A 16,483-nucleotide genomic window follows, 5' to 3' on the forward strand; every position below is an offset into this window, starting at 1 on the left:
TTTAAGAGAAACTTACAGTTGTCAGAATTTTTTCTATTTGGCATTATGGATAATACTGTAAATTCTAAGTTGCTGTAAATAAGTGAAAAAAGAGCCAACTTCAGCTGGGAAAAGCTGACAGAAAACAAATGAACAACAGCAGTGGTTACAACAGAAAAGCTCATTTAACAGACTTCTCCCCACCAACAAGCTGGATTTGGAATAAAAATTGGACCCTATGGGTCCAGGCTTAGAGCCTCAACTCTTGCAATAAAAAGAGTCTAATTTGAATTGGGAGATGGGTTTTAAGGAGAGATGAGATGAGGGGAATAATAAAAAGCTTTCCGAGTGCCTAGAAATGGCATCTTCTAAGTGGGATAATTACTTTTGGTAATGATTCATCCCTTAAGCAGTTTACAACTTGCCTCCCTTTAATTTTTCCTTCTCTTTTAATTCAGTCATATTAGTGCAGATAGTGGTGGTTTGTTCAGAATGTCTTGACCCACGTTGGGACAGACCCGTTGTTCTTGTAGCCTTGTAGACATCTCATGAATTCTCTTCAGATCTTTTGATTTTGTATCCAAAATCCTTGGGTCCTCTGTTCCTGGACTTTTTTTTTTTTTTTGAAAGGAGAAGGGAGGAATCCTTTGGGTCTCCTCTGATTATTTAATTGGTTTTTGCTTAAGGAGCATGACAGGTGAATAAAAAAAAAAAAGGTGGACATTCATTCTCATGACTAATTAATACTCTTTGCATTTAATATTCCATATATATGAAATATTTTCAATCCATTCAGTTGTTCATGGATACTTAGGTCATTTCTACATTTTGGCTATTGTGAATAATGCTCTAATGAACATGGGAGTTAGATATCTTTTCAAGATCCTGCTTTCATTCCTTTGGATATATACCCAAAAGTGTGCTTTTGGGGTTATGTGGTAGTTCTATTTTAAGTTTTTTCAAACAACTTCATGCTGTTTTCTCTAGCAGCTATACCAAATTACATTTTCAGCAATACCCCCATTTTATTTATTTTTTTACTTAATTTCTTTATTAAAATACTCTAAAATATTTGAGGCAAGACCATTGTGGAAATCAAAAAGTTTTAACAAGTTGGTTTGTAAGCAATATCTCCATTTTAGAGAAGAGAAAGTAGAGGCATAGAAAGTCCTTAACTATGAAAATTTAGAGAAAGTTTGACTGTAAAACACAGACTAACAACCATTTTGGCTTGTGACCTCCAACCTAGTTCATAATCACTTGATTTAACCATATATTTTTAGGAGCTGACTTTTGGTATAAATTATAAGAAACCTATCAATGGAATAGGTTTAATAATAAGCTGGGTGTCTTATCTTTTCAATGTTGACTTTTGGAAATGCTGATATTTCTGATAAATGATTAAACAAGAAGAATGTGACATATAGAATTGGTTTTGTTTTTAGGAAAGGTGGATAGTTTTGTTTGGGTGGGCAAGCAGATGAATATAAATAAACTGGCAATGTTGAACTTTACTTGAGCCTTGTGCTTCCAGATGGCAGCACAGTTGAGTTATTTTCCCAACCCAACCTTTTGTTTTCTGAAATTCCACCATTTTCAGATGTTCCAGGAAATGACTTACTGAAAAGAACCACCCTCTCCTAGAGTACTAGATAAGACTGGGATTCCAGTTTTTTTCATGGCTTCTATTGGAGTTACAGATGACTGTCTCTTGTTTACCTGTGACAAACCAAGCATATGCGTTTCTCCTTTTGCTGAAAATAGCTGAAAGGCCACAGGCAGACCTTCTAATCACTATTCTTTGTGTCTCCTGAATGAACTGAAATTAAAACTAGTTGTCTATCCTTCAATCTAACTAGGTACAAAAATGAAGATTTCATGTTCAGGTACCTGACCAAGACTTACCGAGACAACTGACTGCAAAATAATCTAGTTGTAAATCACTTTAATTATAATTTTTACACCTCACTGTAGAAGTATAAAGCAAACTACCACTGCTGAGATTCTGCGGGGTGTTCTCCTTATTTTAAATAAGAACAAAAGCAATTTCTTGACTTGTCCAGTTTTTGTCTTGGGCAGAGTTCATGGGTTCATGGCTTTAGTACTGAGTATTGAGGGTTAATTTGGCAAAGGTGAAATTTGCCTTTTAACATGTGAGTTTTGGAACTTCAGAGGAAAAGAAATGACTCATTTTGAAGACTACAAGACTATCCTCTCCCCAAATTACTATCAATTTGTACCAGGTTCAGTAATGTTACTGAGCAAAGGTTCTTAAAAAAACCTGTCCCAGGTCACACCATTTCTCACAGTGGGTTTAGCCACCACTGCCACAAATCCAAACAAAAGCACATTTGGTGCAGCGAAAGAAAAAAATCAAGTTTATTCTAACCAACAGTATAGAGGAAGAGAGAGAACTATTCGGGTGGCGGGAGAAGGAAGAGGTCCAGTTACCCGTAAGCAACAGTGTAGAGGGGGAGGGAGAACTATCAGGGTAGAGAGAGAGAGAGAGGTCCAGTTATGGAGTGATGGTTTGAGCTAGTTGCAGGCTACAAAAATCACAGGGCTTGACAAAGCTTACTGCTGCTGAACTTAGCTAAGGGCTCCCCACCCTGTCCAGTCAGAGGTCAGTTGCCTTGCACAACAGCTCTGATGACAAAGAGAGTGTGAGCCCACATGCATGGTTTTAAAAGCTCCACACCCCCAAAAAACAAACAAACAAAAAACGACTGCTCTGCTCCATTCCATTCCTTGCAGCTCCCTTGTTTAGAACATCAGGGTCAGAGTTAGATCCCATGCTTAGCCACTTGTGCCCTGGGAAAGTGTGGGGTTTGCACCCCACCCCAGAGACCATACCAGCGGCCCAAGGGCCCAGGGGTACAGAGCTTCTCCAAGGATAACTCTAATAACCTGCTCCAAGGATAACCGTCTTGTCAAAGCGTCTCTGGGCCCCAGGACATCACATGGGCTGCAGCTTCAGTTTTTATTAAGTCATCCTTAGCAGTCTTAGCAACCTGTTTCCTGCTAAGGAGCTGAATATGTTTGAAAAATGTGAGAATGTTTAAAATGGAAAGCCCCTGTTTATTTAAGTGTGCATGAGGTTAGAGAACTGACCTACAAGCATAAGACTTTGAAGTAAGATATATAATACAGATGTTCTTTCAATATTTTCATTTCACTTAATGATATTACTTTTGCTCATCTAGAAGCCTGTGTAATCTTTGAACACAAAAGGTGTTATGGAAGAAATATGTATGTATTAATTTTCACGTATTACAAGGAAAAAATCAACCACTTCCCTAATCTTTACTGAAAGACATGCTTTCTACAAAATAGCTAATCATATTGAGCATCTTTTCACATGCTTGTTAGCCATTTGTATGTCTTCCTTGGAAAAATGTCTGTTTGGATCCTTTGACCATTTGAAATGAATGAATGCAAAAACAGAAAGTAAAATGATTTGAGTTTTTAAATTAAAACAATTGAATGTGCTATTTGGTGGTCTTTTCATAGCAAATGTAGTGTATTTTATGACTCCAAATTGAAAGCTTTCTTTTAGGTTCTCTTAAAATTAGTACTAAGGTATCAACTGAAACTGAATGATCAAAATCTGTTCATCACTATTTTTTTCATTTTTTTAAATTATTTTTTTACATCATTGTTCATTTTATTTTTTTCATCTTTTTTATTGAGTTTTTTTAATTTAAATTTTATTTTTATATTCCCCATACAATTACAATCCCCTTACTTTGACCCCAATCCCTCCTTTCCCTGCCCCCCAACCCCCCATAGAGTGTCTCTGGTTCATAGTTGTTTGTTGATTTTGATATTTTCTTTCTTATAGTTATTCTTTTTCCTGGTCCCTTATTTAAGTTTTCTAGATTCCTGCTATGAGTGAGACCATCTGGTATTTTTCTTTTTCTTTCTGGCTTATTTTGCTGAGCATGATCCCTTCCAGCTCCATGCATGTTGCTGCAAATTGCATGTGTTTATCTTTTTTGAATGCTGAGTAATATTCCATAGTGTATATGTACCACATCTTCTTGATCCAGTCATCTATTTTTGGGCATTTGGGTTGTTTCCAAAGCTTAGCTATTATAAATAGTGCTGCTATAAACATAGGGGTACAGGTGTTCTTTGGAATTGATGTTTCTGTGTCCTTTGGGGAAATACCTAGGAGTGGAATTGCTGGATCATATGGAAGCTCTATGTTTAGTAGGTCCAGAAATCTCCACACAGCTCTCCATAGTGGTTGGACCAGTTTGCACTCCCACCAACAGTGCAGGAGAGTTCCTTTTTCTCCACAACCTCGCCAACATTTGTTGTTGCTAGTTATTTTAATATGTGCCATTCTCACTGGTGTGAGATGGTATCTCTTTGTAGTTTTGATTTGCATTTCCCTAATTACAAGTAATGTTGAACATTTTTTCATATGCCTGTTGGCCATTTGCATTTCCTCTTCAGAGAAGTTGATGTAGTCCCAGCTGTTTGATGTAGTAATTTGATGTAGTCCCAGCTGTTTATCTCTGCCTTCACTATCACTGCTTTGGGTGATGTGCCTGTAAAGATGTCTTTGATGTGCATATCATGTAGTGTTTCACCTATATTTCCTTCTATGTATTTTATGGTTTCAGGTCTTATGTCTAGTTCTTTAATCCATTTTGAGTTGGTTTTTGTGCATGGTGTTAGGTAGTAGTCAAGTTTCATTCTTTTGCATGTAGCGACCCAGTTTTCCCAGCACCATTTATTGAACAAACTTTCTTTACTCCAATGCATATTCTTTGCTCCTTTGTCAAAGATTAATTGACCATAAATCTGTGGGTTTATTTCTGGATTTTCTATTTGATTCCATTGGTCTGTATGTCTGTTCTTGTTCCAATACCATGCAGTTTTGATGATTATGGCTTTGTAGTATAGTTTGAAGTCTGGGAGTGTGATGCCGCCATTCCCTTCTTTTTTTTTTTTTTTCAGGAGAGCTTTGGCTATTTGGGGTTTTTGGTGATTCCATATGAATTTCATCAATAATTGATCTATTTCTTTGAAGAATGACATCGAAATTTTTATTGGAATAGCATTGAATCTGTATATTGCTTTAGGTAGGATGGCCATTTTAATAATGTTTATTCTTCCAACCCATGAGCAGGGGATGTCTTTCCATTTCTTTGTGTCTTCTTCTATTTCTTTTAACAGTGTTTTATAGTTTTCTTTGTATAGGTCCTTTACCTCTTTTGTTAGATTTATTCCCAAGTATTTGATTTTTTTTGTTTCGATAATAAAGGGGATGGTTTTTTTTTATTTCTTCTTCTTCAGATTTATTGTTTGTGTATAGGAAGGTTACTGACTTTTGCATATTGATTTTGTATCCTGCCACTTTACTGAACTGATTGATGAGTTGAATTAGTTTTTCTGTGGAGTTTTTGGGGTTCTCTATGTATATTATCATATCATCTGTGAATAGTGATAGTTTGACTTCTTCTTTTCCTATTTGGATTCCTTGGATGTCTTCCTCTTGTCTTATTGCTCTGGCTAGGACTTCCAGTATTATATTGAAAAACAGTGGTGAGAGTGGACATCCTTGTCTTGTTCCAGATCTTAATGGAAATGCTTTCAGCTTTTCACCATTGAGAATGATACTGGCTGTTGGCTTGTCATATATGGCCTTTATGATGTTGAGGTATGTTCCTTGTATCCCAAGAATTTCAAGGGCTTTTATGATGAATGGGTGTTGCACTTTGTCGAAAGCTTTCTTGGCATCTATTGATATTATCATATGGTTTTTATATTTCTTTTTGTTGATATGTTGTTCATCACTATTTTTATAAAACTCTACAAAACTATTATTAGAGTTCTTAAAACGAAAGCTGTCAATATGTAAATGTTATGACTGTAAATTTTAATGCATATAGGCTATGGAAAAAAAACACCTGTTTACTTCTTAGACACTTTCACTGCCTACCACCAAGCTGTTTTCACTGATAAATCAAGTTTTATAATCATATCTATATTTTCTGGTCTGCCTCTTGAGAATAATTAGGCAGAACCAACATTGAAGATAATTACAGGGTTGCGATAGACTTCAGAGGTAGCAAGATATAACATTAAACAAAGTATATACTTTATGCACTATTGTAAAAGAATGGCTAGAGTTGAGCCTAAGACAAATTTTTCTGTAGTATGAATATACAGTTAAGTTATTGCCAAGTCATCTTGGTGTTTTCATAAAAGAATCTCGTTACTCTTACTGCAAGACCATTGTTTATTAATTTTCCTAAATTATTTATAAATGGAGTTAATCTCAACACCTAATTTTTTCAGGGATTTTTTTTTAAAGATTTATTTATTTATTTATACAAGCACTGGGTACAGTCAGAAGCGCGGGAGGGTGAGAGAATTCACCAGAGCCAGAGCGGGGAACAGAACAGGCAGAGTGACAAAGTACACTGCTGAGGGGAGCAGCGGGCGAGGCAGGAGAGGTCTGCTGCACCATGTGGGTTGCTCCCTGGCTGGGGATGGAACTCATGTGGACAGCTTCACAGGCTGCATCTTAACCCCATGTGCCACCAGGGAGGCCCATGAGTTCAGATTTTTTAGATTCAACATATACATGAGATCAAATAGCATTTGTTTTTCTCTAACTTAGTTAACATTGTGTTCTCAAGGTTCATCCATGTTTTTGCAAATGATAGCATTTCTTTCTTGTATAGATGGATGATCTATTATATATATATATAATATTTTATATATATAATATATATTATATTCTTTATTATATATATTCTATATATATTCTTTATATATTCATAAGAATATATATATATATATTCGCCAACAAATGTTGGCGAGGTTGTGGAGAAAAAGGAACTCTCCTGCACTGTTGGTGGGAGTGCAAACTGGTCCAACCACTATGGAGAGCTGTGTGGAGATTTCTGGACCTACTAAACATAGAGCTTCCATATGATCCAGCAATTCCACTCCTAGGTATTTCCCCAAAGGACACAGAAACATCAATTCCAAAGAACACCTGTACCCCTATGTTTATAGCAGCACTAGTTATAATAACTAAGCTTTGAAAACAACCCAAATGCCCAAATATATATATGTATTCTTTATTCATCTAATAATTGACAATGAGGTTGATTACATGTCTTGGCTATTGCGAATAATTCTGCAAGAACATGGGAGTTCAGCTGTCTCTTCAAGATAATTTCATTGAGGCTTTAAGCAGGTGAGGAGGAGGAAGAGGGGTCAAAATGGGAGGGAAGAGCACAAGTGACTATAGTGATGGATCATGGGGGTTGTGGTGGGGGGAGAACTACAGGGACTACATTGAGGGGAGAAATCGAATACCATACAGTAATGAACAATGATGTAAGAAAAGAAATAAATTTAATTTAAAGAAAGTGATCTCACTTTCCTTGGCTATGTACTCAGAAGTATGATTGCAAGATCATATAATAGTATTTTTTAATTTTTTTTTGGAATCTGAATACTGTTTTCTGCAATAGCTGTACGGATTTACAATACTATCAGCAGTGCACAAGGATTCCTTTATCTACACATTGTCATCAACATTTGTAATCGCTCATATTTTTGATAAATCATTTTAACAAGCATGAAGTGATATCTTTCTGTTTTGATTTGCATTTCTCTGACGACTCGTGATGCTGAACATCTTTTTATGTACCTCTCGGCCATTGGTGTGTCATCTTTGGAAACATGTCTATTTAGGTCCTTTGACCATTTTTTGAAATTATTATTTTTTTGCTATTGAACTATATGAGTTCTTATATATAATTTTAATAGTAACCCTGTATCAGATATATTGAAAATATTTTCTCCCATTCTATAAGGTCCCTTTTCATTTTATTGATCATTTATTTTGCAATTCAAAGGCTTTTAGTTTGATGTTATTTTTGTTTTGATGTTTGTGCTTCTGATATCATCTCTAAAATACCATTGTCGAAACTAATGTTTTCTCCTAGGAGGTTTAATTTCAGGTCTGAAGTTTAAGTCTAAATCTTTATTTTAACTTTTTAATTCTAGAGTCACACATGCTATCTAAATTACAGCAAACACCAAATGATTTGATTCAAAGTTCCTGAGGTTTTGGGGGGCATTTTATTAATGATTTTTGTTTATTTTTTCATTTTTAAATGTTTTCCCTTTTTTTAGTTTTTATTTTAAAATAATTTTTATTAGATGATATGTAAGATGACAATTCTAGAACTATCTACCCCATATTGTGTAAAATAACTTGAATATGGTTAAATGACATCATTAAAAGCTGACTAATAAAGTAATAAATATATACTTGTACTTTTAATAGTACAAAGATAAAAATAAGAAAGGAAGTGTTATTGATGTAAATTGGGTGGAAATCAGAAAGGACATGAGAAAGAGGAAACACTTTTTTTTTCTCATCATAGAGAACATTAATGCACTGACTAAATGCATTAATAAGGATAATCACCTGAACAGACTATAAGCCCTCCTAAACCAAAAGCAAACAAAAGGAAACAGACAACCTAAAATATCTTTAAATATCTAAAAATAGATTATGTGAAAAAACATAACCAAGACCAAACATAAATGTCATCTCAATAAATATAAATGGGTTTAACTTAATATTAAAACAATTTTAGATTAGATTATATTACCAGGCAAATGCAAGCTCTATGACATATATAAAGGACACACCAAAAAGTGATTCAGAATGGTCAAACAGAAGGATAAGCAGAATTCTACCGGGAAAGGCACCTCTTTAAAAACTCAAGAATTATAACTACAATATAGAAAATGTTTAATTCAACCCCTAAAGCAAGAAGTACTTTGTAGTTTTGAAAAGTGCAATGTATATAAAAAGATACCAGTTATGAATATCAAATATCTATGAATTAAGTAACATCAACAACAACTACAGGCAGAAATGATAGAAGATAAAGAGAAATAGAGTCTTCTACTTTGGTAGAAGACTTCAAATCAATTCTTTTAGTCTATAATAATAATTTTGAGTGGAAGAAAAGAAGGAATGTGAAAAGGCTAAATAACTTCAAAATAGAATGAATTGATATATATCCTGAAAACAGAGCATATGCTTCCGAATTATTCAAGAAATTGACCACATTTTGAAGAATTGGAGTAAAAAAACCTCAATACATTCCAAATAGAAATGCTTGAAAGGTTTGAATGAGTGAATGAATGCTCCTTAAGCATCTATCGTTTCTTATTGACATTGAAAGTCCTTTGCAGAGGCTGGATATTGAAAGTTAGACTTGTGTGAATTAAATGACTAAGAGGAGTAGAGAGATACAGGTTAAACAGCAGCATCTGATTTTAAATGTACAGTATAGCATTAAATTGGGGAGAGCTAATATCAGAATGTATGAGTTTTTCTTGGATTGAGCAAAGGTAAAAAATCTGGCATTATTTCCAAAGCTACCTCATCTTATTTTTCTCTTTCCCTACAAACTACTTAATGGCAACACCCTCTGCCAATTGGTGCATAAGCACACCCCTTCTTTTCACTAAACTAGGCTGTATCATTCTTCAATACTCAATCTTGTCTTATGCTTAGAATCCTTTGTAAGAAGAGTTTGTATAATCTTTCCTCACTCAGGTAGTATTGAATGTAGAGTTAAAATTTGTTCCTATTCTAGGCTTGTCCCTCTTGTTTTTCTTTATTATTTGCTCTTGCTGTTTTTAAAGAGATTCACATTGTTTTTGTGATGTGACTGGTATGTTCCAGGAAGAACTTAACTGGAAAGGGCCTGTGAACAACTTGGTAATGTGAATAATGTAACACAAGGAGCAAAAAGTAAAATATTTTGCACACAATGTGGTGTGATCACCAGCAAAGCATCATGCACTCCACTGAATGTTGTCTCTTCACTCCTTGCCAGAGTTAACCCTTTGGTAGCTGGCTGTTTCTGGGGTTTCAAGAGAGAGACTGGGATGATTTGGGATAACTTGGGGACTCACAGCCATGACCAGTTGCCAGTTGGTGCTTAAATATATTTTAATATAAACTGTAAGTACCAGCTGAAACTGAGCTCTGAGTATAATCTAGATAAATATTTTGTAAATATTTACTTCCTTTAATGGGGTTTAAGATGGCATTTTGCCTATACCTGTTTTACAGATGGAGACTAGAGAGTCTATATATATCCTGAAAGTTTATAATTTACATTGGTTGTAACCAACTGATGGTGGGAAGTATGAACTCTAAAGAGGCAATATGGATTAGATGAGTCTAGATTTATTTAAAAACTCTTCTTCCAATAACATTTCCAAATAATCCATTGTGTGAGTTGGTCTATATATTTTTATATATGTTATTAAGATAAAATGACATGCAACCACTTCTTGAAAGTGTGATTCCTTGTTGCCTGTCACATATAGCAAATTCCTGAAGAAGAATACCAGGATATGGATAAGCTGAATACCAAAATCTAAATTGATTATTTTTTAATCAAAGGGAAGTAGATAACTTGGAATTCCAAGGACTTAAATGTGTTGTGATCTTTTTATCTTAGAAATAACATGGTATTTCTCTGACTTCTATATGCCACATCAATTTTGGAAGGAGATTCTGAAACTCTGTAATGCTATCAAGCTGACTTTGTACAGTGTGACTGCTGTTCACATAATTTTCAGTCAGACACATGGTATTCCAATTACTTTTAATGTGCATGTTTCTTGACTTTGCTTTCATGCTTTTTATTATTATTGTTGTGAAGAAAAAATTTAATCCAAAACTTAAAAGCGGGAAAACAAGTTTGCTTTTCATTGTAATGATGCCATGTTCCTAGATCAAAAATTGTCAATTTGTTGTTTTTCCTGGTCAGGGTCAGATAGTAGTGTTTTACATTGTGGGACCATCCTATCTAGATTGCAATTTTTCGACTGCGAAGCAAAATCAGTCATCTATAACACAAAAACAAATGGCAGTTTGTTTTTGCTGATAAAACTTTATTTACAAGAACAGTGAGAGACACCCAGCTCTAGTTTGCTGATCCCTGCCTTAAAGTCACATGATACATATATTTAATGGATTCACTATTTACTATTGATTAGGATTCAGAAAAGTTTTAACTGTGTGAAGTTGGATGTTCCTTTATTAGAAACTGAAAAGATACAAATGATTTGTTCCCAATACTATGCAAATAATTTTTATCCAAAAGCAATTAAAATTATTTTTATCTGATGTGATGATTTTTCTTGTGTAGAAAAGTCAGCTCCGGAGATTATGGTTTTAGCAGATCAATAATCAGTTTTGCATCTAATACTGTGACTTATTGCAGAACTCTTCTTTCATTAACTATATAATCAGCAGTTCCTTTTATCCTCTTTTGAATCAACTTTGCCATCCTGTTGTTTTCTTCATTAAGGAGTTTAATTGATTAATGAGTTCAATTTCTACTCATGATTTCACATGTATAATAATTGTATTATTTTAAATGAAAATATACCTCAGATATCATTCTGTTGAGATATTCACCTAAATGGAAAAGCAAGAAAGTTGGCATGGGCCTGCCTATCTTCTGTGTACTATAGGCCCCCCTGGCTGTTTAATTGTACCCCTAGATCCCAGTAGCTCCTCCACGCAGGAAGGCTAGTTCATGGCATACTGGGACATGTAGTTTGACGGCACCTGCATGTAAGGTGGGGCAAGGAATATGGCACTTTTCCTCCCTTCATGCAGGTATAACTGTAACAAAACTAGAAGAGTAGAAGATTTTTTTCTTCCTACAAATGCATATGATATGTGTTTCTAATTCTAATAGGCTATTTGTACCAGGTAAGCCTCTTGCATCATTTTCTATTTTCTGGTTCCACTTATCATAAGATGGCAGATATTTTATAACTGGAATTTGTCAGCACTCTTTTCTGATGTTATCATTTTGTCATAAATGAGAATTAGGCAGAATTAAAATAACTTTTAAGTATAAGTAAAACCTTTCATTAAGCAGCTTTATCCTCCCTCTCACCCCCAAGCAACCCTCAGGATAATTTGAGATGTTCAATTCATTTTTTTCCCCTTTGGCTCATGCCAGTGACTGTACCTACTTTCAGGAGAGACTGAGTCTTTTGAAAGACAGCTGAATTCACGTTAATCAGCAGGTAGTAGCAAAATGAAATGGATTTTCTTTTGCATCGCTCTAGATGGTATAGTGCTAAGCTAAAAAATACTCTTTTTTTGTTTGGGATTTATGGGATTTTTTTCTATTCTGTGATACTTGACAGTCGGAGATAAAAAATGTCATGTAGATCATTACTGGGTTCCCCTGGGATAGTTGGAGATATACACAGTTGAAACTCTTGACTGAGATATGAAGAGGTCAGTTCAGCTCTGCTGTTCCCTAGCTGCCCCCTGCTATTCCTCATTTCAAATGAGTAATTCATTTTATTGTGTCCAGTTGAGACTTAGGTGTGTATATTAGTCAAGACTAATAGTCAGTTGGGTTCCTAGAAGTTTAAAGACAGCCAATTTATGTACATATCTTAAAGGATAATTTTTTGGAAAGGATAAACTCATGACTCTCATAAAATATAAAGTAAGCCCATATAAGAGATTTTATTTAACTTATTAATTAATGAGAGAACAAGTTCCTTACAGCTAGTGTAAGGAATATACAAAGAGACGACACATGTGTAGGCTATCAGGAACATTGCAGTGAATTTGAATTATTTTATTTTTTTTTTATAGAGGCATGTTTTATTTATTTGTTTGTTTGTTTGTTTGTTTTGTTTTGTTTATACATGCACTGGGTACAGTCAGAAGCGCGGGAGGGTGAGAGAATTCACCAGAGCCAGAGCGGGGAGCAGAGCAGGCAGAAAGACCGAAGTACACTGCTGAGGGGAGCAGCGGGCGGCAGGAGAGGTCTGCGCGCCTTGTGGGACCCTCTGGTGGCCGGGGAGCAGCCGGGGATTGAACCGGCTCCGCAGAGGCTGTGGGCAGCATCGCAACCCAGCGCTCAACCGCTGCGCCACCGGGGAGGCCCGAATTTGAATTATTTTAATGGGAGCCAAAATGTTCTTCCACAGAAGACAGAAATTAATTGAACCTTACATTTGCATATTTGTGAACAAGAATTGTTTGCATCTCTTTCAGTTTTCTACAATTTACAGATTTACATAAACACCAATAAATAGAAGATGTAAAGGCCCCATAGAATAAGGTAATCTGGAAGGATATGCTAGATAATGCCTAGTTTTCCACTAACAACCTCCAGCAATTTTTGGAGGTATATTTCAGTCTTTCCTAATTTTCTCCTCAAAAGAAAACCTGACTAACACTATGTTTGTATTTCTGGGGTTATGTAAAACAGAAAAGGCAATGTGTTCTTCTATATCTGTTTGCCAAAAACAATCAAATAGGGCAGCAGATGGACTGAGGAGCAGATACTTGAAAACTGGAGAAATCAAATGGAAGAAAACTAATCTTTAAAATTAACCTTCACTCATTGGCCTTACAGGATTTTACTTTGTATTCTTTGTTGTGGAAAATTTTAAGGAAAAAAACACTAATAGTCCGAACTGTCTTTTTAGCTGCTCTGTTTACATTTGACAATCTTTTCAACATTTTGTTATGTCAGAAATAGTACCATAAATTTTGGAGCTATAGGGGAGCAAAAATCTGACACCCCCGTATATATCATTTTGGCAAGAGGTTGGGCCCTGAAGGCTGGATGGAAATTGTTTTTAATCTTGATACTAAATTTCTCTCTGTAAGGGCCATGACCTTATCTCTTTTGGGTGGAGAAGGCAGAACATAAATTTGTGGGGTTTTCCTGATAAACTCCCATATTGTATTTCCCTTTTCTTCCTCCAACCTCCCTTGTCTTAGCTAAGCTAGTTAAGATGACATATAAAGCCACATGGGCAAGTTACTCAGTTATACTAGGTCAGTCTCTCGAACGTACAAAGGAGGTGTACATGTTATTAAACTCCTTTTGGCATTTTCCTCTCATCAATCTGTCTGATGCTTGCTTGATTGTTTCCTGACCTAGAAATATATTGTATATACTATAAAGTCTAGTTATAAGAAGCTATTCTTGCACTCTGTGTCGATTAATTATAATCTTTACAAATTTGTATATAATTTTATAAGTTTTCATTAATAGGTGAGTACATGAGGCTTAGAAATGTAAATAACTTTCTCAGATTCCCTGAGCTAATAAATCAAAGAATTGATCATTCAAACCCTTTCCCCATTTTCCCATCAGTAGTATACTCCCATTGTCTGGAAATTGAAGCACACAGCTAAATAAAAAGAAAAGAAGAATCCCTTAAATTTCCATTACCCAGAGTTCACCATCTATACTCACTTCGGCACATATCCTTACAGTTGTTTTCCCATTTGTATGTATCAAATATATATGACTTCTGATAGAAAAACTCACTTGTACCAGATGTCACACTTTTTATTTTTTTTCGGATAAAAATAAATTTGTCTTTGACCTTCATCTTACAGGTTGTTATGTTGTAAGTACCGGGATTCCTGATTTTCCTTGGTGTCAAAGAGAAAACTGGGAATATTTTATATTGCTAAGACAGTGAGAGAAGGCCTTTGATCTTAAACCCAGAATGGTAGAATTTATCACTGTCTAGTGGGCTCAGAAGGGCAAGGACTTCTCTCTTCAGGGTTCAGAGGCGTATAGAAAGTTTTGCCCAGAGGCTCAGTGGTAGTTTGAGCTTACCATTGACGTTTTGCCACCACCTAAGGGTACTTGAGGCATGGGGCACTCTGTGCATAGCCCTACCCTTTGAAAGACACTTTATCTTCCTGCTATTTTCTCTTTGTGAAAATTCCTTCTCTCATAGTATGATCTCTTTGCTCCAAGTTAAAAAAAGAACGAAAACAAGACCTAGAAGGGGAAATGTTTATAGCTAACAACCCCTTTTTGAAAAAGGAAAATATAAAGTACTTGGCTATGAAAACTATTTTTTCTAATTATTTATTATGGTTATTATTTACAAATATGAGTCATATACTACCTGCTGTTTTTAATATAATTTAATCTATATTTTATATTTATGTATAAATTTATACATATTTAAATCCATTTATATTTTTAATTGGATTTTTCATATTCATGAGATTTAAGAATTCTTTGTACATTTTGGACACAACTTACTTTATCAGATGTATGTTTCCTAATTATTTTGTCCATTCTATCTTTCATTTTCTTAGGAGTGTCTTTTGTGAGCAGAAATTTTTAATTTTTAATAAAGTACATTATATCCATTTTTTTCTTTCACAAATTGTGCTTTTGGTATTGCATCTGAAAGCTGATCTCATTTCATATTTTCTTCTATAAGTTTTATAGTCTTGAACCTTGCATTTAAGTTTATAACTTATTTTGAGTTGATTTTCTTGAAAGATGTAAGGTATATACTAGATTCTTTTTTTTTTAAATGAAGTGTGATATTTCTTTCTTTCTTTTTTTTAAATAAATTTTATTTTTATATTCCCCATACAATTGCAACCCCCTTATTTTGACCCCAATCCCTCCCCAAAACTACCCTTTCCCCATTGAATTGCCTTTAAGCCTTTGTCAAAGCTAAATTGATTATATAGTGTTGATCTATATTTCTGGACTCTCGATTCTATTGATCTGTGCATCTACTTTTTCACTAATTCCCTCTGTCTTGATTTTTACCATTTTATAGTTAAGTATTGAAATTGGGTAGTGTAAGTCCTCCTATAGTATACTTTTTCAGTCCTGTATTAGTTACTCCAGGTATTTTTGCTTTTCGATACATATTTTAGACTCAGTTTGTTGCTACCTACAAAGTAGTTGCTGGAATTGCATTGACTTTACAGATGAAATGGCAAGAATCGACATCTCTGGCCAGGATTGTCAACTAATGATAGGAGGAAATTAGCTGATACATACCCAAGATTTGCAAAAATGCTCGAGTGTGCATGTTTTACAGTGTCTTCTACAGCTCCCCAGCAGCATAAAGTCCCACTTAGTCATAGTGGCAATTTTTCACTAAAACACCTTTTATTAACTGACTTTCTCTCCCCTGCTCACCACACCACTCCCTACCAATGTTTCCTGTAGTCACCTCTCAAACTACTTGCCCTCAAATATCTCATCTTAGGTTTTACTTCCCCAAACTAGAAATTCAAACTAAGACAGACCTGTGATAACACCACTATATTAGAAGCCAGGTTCAAGTAGGACAATTCTACTTCTGGCATATACCTAGTCTCCAAAGTTGGACTGTTACAGGACAAGGTGAGAGGCACCTCAGGAACCCCGAACCTGCCACTCTAAATACTCTAGTGCGTAAGACCTTTGATGGAAGGGAGCTTTAATACAATTAGTGTGCCATAAAGAAAAGAGAAAGGATAAAGTTTCCAAATAAAGCACTCGTAGTTATCTTTCCCCTTGTGGGTAAATGCCCAGCCCAACAGTGTTGGCCCAAAGCCACTGAGGCCCTAAAGCCTGCAACAAGTCTAAGACACCTCCCACTGATGACCCATAGAAAAGGGCAG

The sequence above is a fragment of the Talpa occidentalis genome, unplaced genomic scaffold (assembly GCF_014898055.3).
Source record: "Talpa occidentalis isolate TD23 unplaced genomic scaffold, MPIMG_talOcc4v2.1 talOcc4.10, whole genome shotgun sequence".
Classification (NCBI taxonomy): Eukaryota; Metazoa; Chordata; class Mammalia; order Eulipotyphla; family Talpidae; genus Talpa; species Talpa occidentalis.